General features: G+C 44.5%; 1 non-coding gene across 1 annotated transcript; it reads left to right on the forward strand.

Annotated features, from left to right (window-relative positions):
• The first annotated feature begins 5,418 nt into the window (after window positions 1-5,418).
• LOC115063324 lies at window positions 5,419-5,550 on the forward strand. Its single transcript, XR_003843176.1, has one exon. It is a non-coding gene; the product is annotated as a small nucleolar RNA SNORA17 (small nucleolar RNA).
• Window positions 5,551-8,812: the final 3,262 nt, after the last annotated feature.

The following is an 8,812-nucleotide window of genomic DNA, read 5'->3' on the forward strand; positions in this document are numbered from 1 at the left end:
AGTCAGACCTGGGGACTGGTCCCGGTCGAACACCCCTCCTTGGGCAGGGAAAGGCGCTGGATGACCAGAACCAGACACGGGTTCCTTCCCAGAAGCTGTGACTCTTCTCCAGTCCACCCTTTCCCTGGCAGAGCACTTGTTAGAGTCTGAGGTTGACTTTGAAGGCTCCAGAACGTGCTTAGCATGTATGGTGGGAGAGTGATCCTGCTGTGAACCCAACGAGCCACAGCACCAATCTGCCATGCATCACGTACCCGTATATGTATCAGTAGACAACTGCTACGGTGAGAACCAACTGCTCTCTGAATGTATTGGAGACCTGTTCCACAGAAAGGATCTTGTGCCTGGTACTGTGAGCTGTTTAAGTTAGCACTTGTGAATTCAGTTGCTTGCAACCAAGGACCTGACTCATGCAGACCCAGAAAAATCACCAACCTTCAGAACTGTGTGCTTGTTTTCATTGAAGATCCAGCTTTCCAACATGGGTAGAGCAGGAGTCTGCAGTCCAATTCCCAACAATGGTTCAGTAGTAGCTGTGAATGGAAGTCTAAGGGTCTAGCAGTTGCTGAGTCCCACAGGGCAAGCAGGCAGAAGAGCGAGAGCTCCAGTTTCTTTTTGTAGGCACTTAGAGTTATGAGTTTTCCTCTTAGCATGGCTTCCATTCTGTCCCATAAGTTTTGGTATGTTGTGCCTTCATTTTCATTAAACTCTAAAAAGTCTTTAATTTCTTTCTTTATTCCCTGAACAAGTTATCATTGAGTAGAGAGTTGTTCAGCTTCCATGTATATGTGAGCTTTCCACTGTTTTTGTTACTGTTGAAGGCCAGCCTTAGTACCTGGTGATCTGATAGGATGTAAGGGATTCTTTCAATCTTCTTGTATATGTTGAGGCTTGTTTTGTGTCCAATTATATGGTCAATTTTGGAGAAGGTACCATGAAGTGCCGAGATGAAGGTATATCTTTTGTTTTAGGATTAAATGTTCTATAGATAACTGTTAAATCCATTTGGTTCATAACTTCTGTTAGTTTCACTGTCTCTGTTTAGTTTCTGCTTCCATGATCTGCCCTTTGATGAGAGTTGGGTGTTGAAGTCTCCGACTATAATTGTGTGAGGTGAAATGTGTTCTTTGAGCTTCAGTAAAGTTTCTTTTATGAATGTGAGTGTCCTTGCATTTGGAGCATAGATGTTCAGAATTNAGAGTTCATCTTGGTGGATTTTTCCTTTGATGAGTATGAAGTGTCCTTCCTTATCTTTTTTGATAAGTATTGGTTGAAAGACCATTTGCTTGGAAAATTTTTTCCAGCCTTTTACTCTGAGGTAGTATCTGTCTTTGTCACTGAGGTGCATTTCCTGTATACAGCAAAATACTGGGTCATATTTACATATCCAGTATGTTATTCTATGCCTATTTATTGAGGAATTCAATTGATGTTAAGAGCTATTAAGGATAAGTGATTGTTTCTTCCTGTTATTTTTATTGTTAGAGGTGGAATTATGTTTGTGAGGCTATCTTCTTTTGGGTTTGTTGAAAGAAGATTACTTTCTTGCTTTTTCTTGTGTTAGAGTTTTCCATCTATCATCCTTTGTAGGGTTGGATTTGTGGGAAGATATTGTGTAAATTTGTTTTTTTCATGGATGATCTTGGTTTCTCCAAGTATGGTAATTGAGAGTTTTGCTGGGTATAGCAGCCTGAGCTGGCATTTTTGTTCTCTTAGGGTCTGTATGACATCTTCCCAGGATCTTCTGGCTTTTGTAGTCTCTGGTGAGAAGTCTGGTATAAATCTGATATGTCTGCCTTTATATGTTACTTGACCTTTTTTCCTTACTCCTTTTAATATTCTTTCTTTCTTTTGTGCATTTGGTGTCTTGACTATTTTGAAGGAAGGAATTTCTTTTTTGGTCCTTTCTATTTGGAGTTCTGTAGGCGTCTTGTATGTTCATTGGCATCTCTTTCTTTAGGTTAGGGAAATTTTCTTCTATAATTTTGTTGAAGACATTAGCTGGCCCTTTGAGTTGGGAATCTTCACTCTTTTTTGTACATATTATCCATAGGTTTGGTCTTCTTATTGTGTCCTGGATGTTTTGGGTTAGGAGTATTTTTTATTTTCTTTGTATTAATGTTTTCTATGGTATCTTTCTGAACCTGAGATTCTCTCTTCTGTCTCTTTTATTCTGTTGGTGATGCATGCATCTATGACTCCTGATCTCTTTCCTAGGTTTTCCATCTCCAGGGTTATCTCCCTTTGTGTTGTCTTTAATGTTTCTATTTCCAGTTTTAGATCTTGGATGTTTTTGTTCAATTCCTTCACTTGTTTCATTGTATTTTCGTGTAATTCTTAAGGACTTTTTGTGTTTCCTCTTTAAGGGCTTCTATTTGTTTACTTGTGTTTGCCTGTATTTCTTTAAGGGAGTTATTTATGTCCTTCTTAAATTCTTCTATCATATTAATGAGATGGGATTTTAGATCTGAATCTTGCTTTTCAGGTATGTTAGGGTATCCAGGGCTTGGTGAGGTGGAAAACTGGGTTCCAATGTTGGAAGTAGCATTGGTTTCTGTTGCTTATGTTCTTGTGCTTGCCTCTGGTTATCTCTAGTGCTAACTGCCCTTGTTGTTTTTGACTGTTACCTGTCCCTCCTGTGATCCTGGTTGTGTAAGAACTCCTCAAAGTCTCAATGTCTCTGTGATCCTGTGATTCTAGGTGTGTCAGAGGTCCTGAGAATCAAGCTTCCTCTGGGTTTTCTAGGAGTGGTTGGGTGCCAGAGCCCTGGATTTGCTCCTCATACAGGTGCAAGCTGGAAGGAACTTGTGCCTCTGGCTAGGTGGGGGTTCATGTTTCCCTGGTTCCTGTGAGGGTCCCAGTTATGCCAGGTGTTGGGAAAAGTTGCGGCCTCAACTGTGATCTTGGGTGTGTCAGAGCTCCAGTGATCCTGGACTTGTTAGAGCATGTGAAAGTCAAGATTCCTTTAGTTATTTGTCAGAGTAGGTGCAGAGCCAGTGCCCCAGGTCTGCTCCAGGTGCAGGTTCAGACAGGAAGGAACTGGTGCCTTTGGCTGGGCAGGTGTTTCTGCATCCCTGGATCCCTGGGGTCCCAGTTACTCTGGGTGTTGGGGCAGATGTTGTGACCTCATCTATGATTCTGGGCATGTTAGAGCACCTCAGAGTCAGGCTCCCTCTGGGTGTTGCCAGACTGGGTCTGAAGCCAACACCCCAGGTCTGTTCAGGGCACAGGTTCAAACAGGAAGGACTTCTTCTAACTTTGAAACAAAAAAATTAGACTTCCATTATTGCCTGCTTATGGGAAGAAGGCAGCTTTACTTTTCTTGTTTCTATTTACAGCAGGGGAATTTAGAGCCCCAACTGGGTCTATACTTGTTTCTCTATTTAGAATTGCACACATGTGTGACTCCCCTCTGCTCTTCTTGCTAAGAACTAACTCTCTCAGGCTAAAAATCCTAAATTTCTAGTGGATTCTTGACTAATCCACTAGATGGACACCATATATCAGGTGTAATTATTAAAATACAATCCACACTGTCACCAGCTATTCTCCAGCTGCAGCGTTCTTCCCCCCCATCCCCACCCCCATGACTATCCCCAAACAGAGGTCTGCCCAATTTTCCGATGTTCACTTGCTGCCTAATGGCTCGCATGCCCAGTCATCTGTCCCCTGTAGCTAGTTTGACAAGACTGGCTCTAAACCTCAAAATGCCCACACAAAGAACTCAAAAGTCAATTGATATTGATACAAGCTGCCTACCTAGATTGGACAAATTGCCCTATATTATGTTACTGCTCTTCTATGATATCCATAGCTACCTGTAACTATTTCAAGCCAAGTGGATCCAGTTCATCTTCCTCTCCTATAGGTTCCACCTTGTCTCCTCATCTCTGTTCCCCACCCCACTCTCCATCTCTCTGTCTTACCTCTCAAAAACTCTTGCCTTCTTTTTCCATTCCACAAATACAGGCTCTAGCCTTATATTTCTCCTGCCCTCACCTGCTTACGGACAGCAATCTACAGGGAACAAAACCTCAAAACAGACTAAAATTATAAATCAAACCATGATGTTTTATAGTAAATAACCACCTTTCCTGGCAGTGTTTTTATCCTATAATAACACAATTTCAATTTTTTTTAGTATTTTCTTGAATATAGCGAGCTTAAAACATTCTATTGAATGAGAATAGTTTGGGTAAACATGTTTAGATGATAAAATAAGGGGTACCTTCTGAAGTGAAATGACAAGCAGTAAACACTCATTTGGCCAGAAAAGTATTCAGTCACCAAAAGAAACCTTGTTATCAAGTGGTGCTGCACAAACCAGACATGAGGAAGACTGATCTCTCACTCTGCAGGGCACTCAGCTCCAAATGCATCAGACATTACCACAGACATGAACCCTGAAACTAACTGAGGGAAAGTGGGGAACACTTCATGGAGCAGGACAGGGAGGCCTTTCTGAAGAGGACTCCAGTCATCAGGGAAATGAGGCAAACTGACAGATGGGACCATATGAAATTAAAGGTTGTAATTTGGGGCTCATTGTTCAAGTCTATAACCATCATTGCTAGGAGCATGACATCAGACAAGCAAGCATGGTGCTGGGACTGTAGCTGTGAGCTCACATCCTGACCAACAACCAAGAGGCAGAGACAGAGATATTGGGGACTGTGCAGTCTTTTAAACTTTCAAAGCTTGCCCCCAATGATGCACACCTCCAACAAGGAGACTGCTCCTATTCCTTTCTAAACACTTGCACCAACTAGAGACAAACATTCAATGTATGAGTTTATGGAGGCCATATTTACTCAAACCACCACAGGGTCTCAGAACAGCCAGATGGCTGTTCATAATACATTTAATTAATTAATTAATGCTGAGGGTTTAAGGAAAGATGACTTTTTTATTCATAGTTTCTAGGAGTTGTGTTGGTCTGAAAGATTAAAATATATTGAGTAAGAAAAAAATTGATGAAGTAAAATTATGAATAGAAAAAACAAAAGAACAAATCTCTCATGTCTCTTACAAGATAGCTCAGCCAGTTGGTCACTGGTATATAGCAATTTTGTCAGAGATGAAATCTTCATCTTGAAGTCAAATTTGTTGAAACACAAGATGTGTCTTCATTTGCTTTCTGTTGCTGAGAACACCAAAACTGCACACAGGCTGCTTGAGGAGGAACACATTCACGTCAGTGTACAGCTTACTGACTTTGCTGAAGAGACAGGGAATGACACAAAGGACATGCACTGCAGCACAATCCATAGAACAGTGCTTATCACTAGCTTTCTCTCCAGGGCTTCTCAGCTGCTTTCTTACAAGACCCAGGACCACGTTCTCAGGAATGGCACCACACACACTGGACACTGCCATTCTGTATCAATCCTGTTGTCCCAGGAAAAGATTCCCACAACACCTGCCCCTAGAGGTGTTTCAGGTATGGCTGTTGCATCATGTGTGGGTCAGTAGGTGGCAAAGAGGAGAGAGCCTAAGTTTTGGCTCAGTGTTCTGACCTATGGATTTCGGAATGATAAGTAGCCTAACACAATCTGAACAAAGCAAGCCTAAGACAACAAACAGTCTTGTGTACTCTTAGAGCAGGGAGCTAGCCCATGTGTGGAGCTAGCCCATGCAGGGGCAAGAGTGAGCCCTAAACAACCACCATGGGACCTGGACTGGGATCTAGCCTGAGATGACCACCAGGATGCACTAAGCAGGTAAGCCAGAAGCATGGGGAGCAGACCATACCTGAGTCTATTCTTATCCAGAGCCATGAAGCATAGGCATCACACCCCTGAGACCACCTCAGACATTCAAATCCCTCATGTCACTAAGAAGAGCAAGTAAGTGGTGGAGAAATGTAAGAGAAAGAGAAACAGAAGGATGTGGGCACAATGAAGAGAGCCAGAACTGGAGACTGGAGGGTAGTGAGGAACAGCCTGATGTGAGTAGCCAATGATGCCACCTGGGACCATGGTGGGGTCCTGCCCTGTACTGCCTCTGAGCCCACATCTGGATCCCTGGTCCTTCTATAGCAGGGATAAATTACCACCAAAGGCCAGACGGAAATTCCTGGTCTGGGCTGCTGTCCAGGGATATATTGATTTCTGAGGGCTGTGCAGAACTGGCCCCACTCTTCTACTGGGCATTTTGGGAGAAGAGGCCCAGGGGGTCTAGAGCCAGAGAGCTGAAATACTCAGGAGAGTATGGAAAAGTTGGCCCTGCCACTGTCTCCCCGAGGGTGGCATGGATGAGGGAAAGATACTCTTCTCCCTGCTCCAACTATTCCTTCACCTCCTGAAGCAGGCAGCGAACCAGGCCTTGTGTTCATGAGAGCTGGAGAGATGGCTCTGCTCCAGTACTTGGAAGAAGGGCCAGCATCTTCCCTGGGGAGCAGGATACAGCTGCCACTCATGACAGGAGCACAGGGGAGCTGTCCCTGAGCACATGAGGTGGCACTGAACTTCTCTGCCTTTCATCAGCTTAGGAGAAGGAGAGATTTTTCTCTACTTCCCTTACCCCTATAACCAGCAATAGAGCAGGCCCTGCGGTCATGAATGCAGGAGAGCTGGTCTTGCCCCTCACCTGCTGCAGCTCTTGGGAGAGAGGACCCTGTACCTGGCCTGCACAACACCGTAGAGCTGGCACTGGAGGACATTTGCAGGCTAACTTGGCCTGAGTGTGTGAGCAGAGAAGAGTAGCCGCTGCTCTTGTAGTCACCAATGTTAGGCAAGAAATCTGGCCCCAGGGCCTGGAAAGTAGGAGAATTGGCCCTGTCCCTCTCCTGCTGCAACACTTGGGAGAGCAGGCCCTGGATCTCACCTGGGCAGCAGGGTAGAGCTGGCCCTGGTTGCCAGGGTTAAGGTGAGCTGGCTGCGAGGATGTGAGAGCAGAAGAGACAGCTCAACCCTTTGCCTACTGCAGCACTCAGGAGAGTGGGCTGTGCACCCCACTAGGGCATCAAGGAGGTGCTGACCCTGATGGTATGGGCTTGAATGAACCAGCCCTGAGGGCAAGAGAGTGGGACTGAGTTGCATGATGTGAAAATATCACCTAATAATCATTAAAACAAACATACAAACAATGCAAGACACAGTAGCCATCTGCAACAAGCCTGATGTTATGTTTCAATCACAGGGTCCCACATGGTAGAATGAGAGAACTGAGTTCTGAATGTTGTCTTACTATTTGTACATGTGTACCATGGTATGAGCATACATATAAACACATACAAACACGTAACACACATTAACACACATGCACATGTACAACACAGACACTCACAAAAGCATACAATAAATAAATACATGTTAATTATTAAAAAAATAAAACACCACCTCTCAGAGACTGTGAGCATCTCTTGTGCTTATACTTTCAGGCACTACCATGGGCATACAGGCCTTAACAAGCACCACTGCTGGCCAAGAGCTCCTATTCTCTGTGTAGGTGGACATGATAGAAAGAAAACAACTTTGTGGTGTTGGTGTTAACAATAGTCAGCAGGAGAATAAAGGAGGCTAACTCTGGAAGGGCGGCAGAAAGCAGGAAACAAGCTTCTGACATGTGGGAAGTCGTTCCAAGACCATGGTGAAGCCAGTGCAAAGGTCCTGAGGTGAGCACGCGTTCCTGGTGTGCTCAAGGAATAGGAAGCTAGAGCAGCAAACCCGTGCAGAGGAAGTGAGAAGTTTGAAGTAGGATTAATCGACAGAAAGTGGGCAGGGCAGGAATGAGCAGGTCATGTAGAGCCCTGTGAAAAACTAGAAGGAACTTGCTTCTCACTTAGAGCAAAACAGGGAGGATTGAAAGATATAAGTGGGGAGGATATGTAAACTAATTCACTATTAGATGTGTGACTCTGGCTTCAAGACTGAGAATAGACAAAAGTATCAGCAGGGAGAGTTAGTGTGATGGGGAGATCCAGGAGCCTGGCTGCACTATCACGCTCCTTGGCCACAATGAAGAGTCAGATAGTACAAGTGTTTATAAGATCCTGTTGGGAGGGTCAGGGAGATGGCTCGGGATAATACACTTGCTTTTATCTGCTGAGCTTGGGGACATGTGCTCTGATTGATCCCCAGCATCCTCACAAATGCCTGCTGGGCATGGTTATAGTCTTTTAATCCCAGATTTTAGAAATGTTAATCAGGAAGTATTCCTAGGTAGCTGCTTAGAGGGGCTAGCCAAGTCCATAAGCTTTCAGGTCACACACATGTGAATGCATGTGAGTCCACTTGCACATGAACATGCACACACACCTAAAGAGAAAGAATATGCTGTTGGTGAGACTCAAAACCTAAATGTGACATTTAGGAGACTTCAGGAGTCAAAACAAAACAAAACAACAACAACAACAACAAAAACAGACAGGGTTTGTGGCCTAAGAGGCATTTACTGAAATGAACAAACTTCTGACATGTGGGAAGTCGTCCCACAGCCTGTTACAGGGCAGGCTACAGGGAAGGAGAGAAGCACAGAAATCCAGAGCACAAATCTGAAGGAAAATCCAGGAGCTATTGCTGTCCTGAGACCTGTTGGCAGACCTCGGGTCCCACACTAATGGAGAAGAGCACTGAGCTCAGACATGAGTCCTGCGGTCAGGCAGGCAGGGCTTCTGCAAACCCAGATGAGGCTCCCACCCTGACTCCTCCAGCCCAGGCATCTGCAGAGACTGAACAGGAAACAAGCTGAAACGTGTTCAACTTCCACTCCCAGTGTTTAGAGGAAGTGCGTCTGCGCAGGCTCTCTGATGCCTGCCTTCCTGAAAATGGGCCAGAGTCTCTTTCACTTTTGGAGAACAGTTTCCTAGTGA

Source organism: Mus pahari, unplaced genomic scaffold (genome assembly GCF_900095145.1).
Source record: "Mus pahari unplaced genomic scaffold, PAHARI_EIJ_v1.1 scaffold_11309_1, whole genome shotgun sequence".
Lineage (NCBI taxonomy): Eukaryota > Metazoa > Chordata > Mammalia > Rodentia > Muridae > Mus > Mus pahari.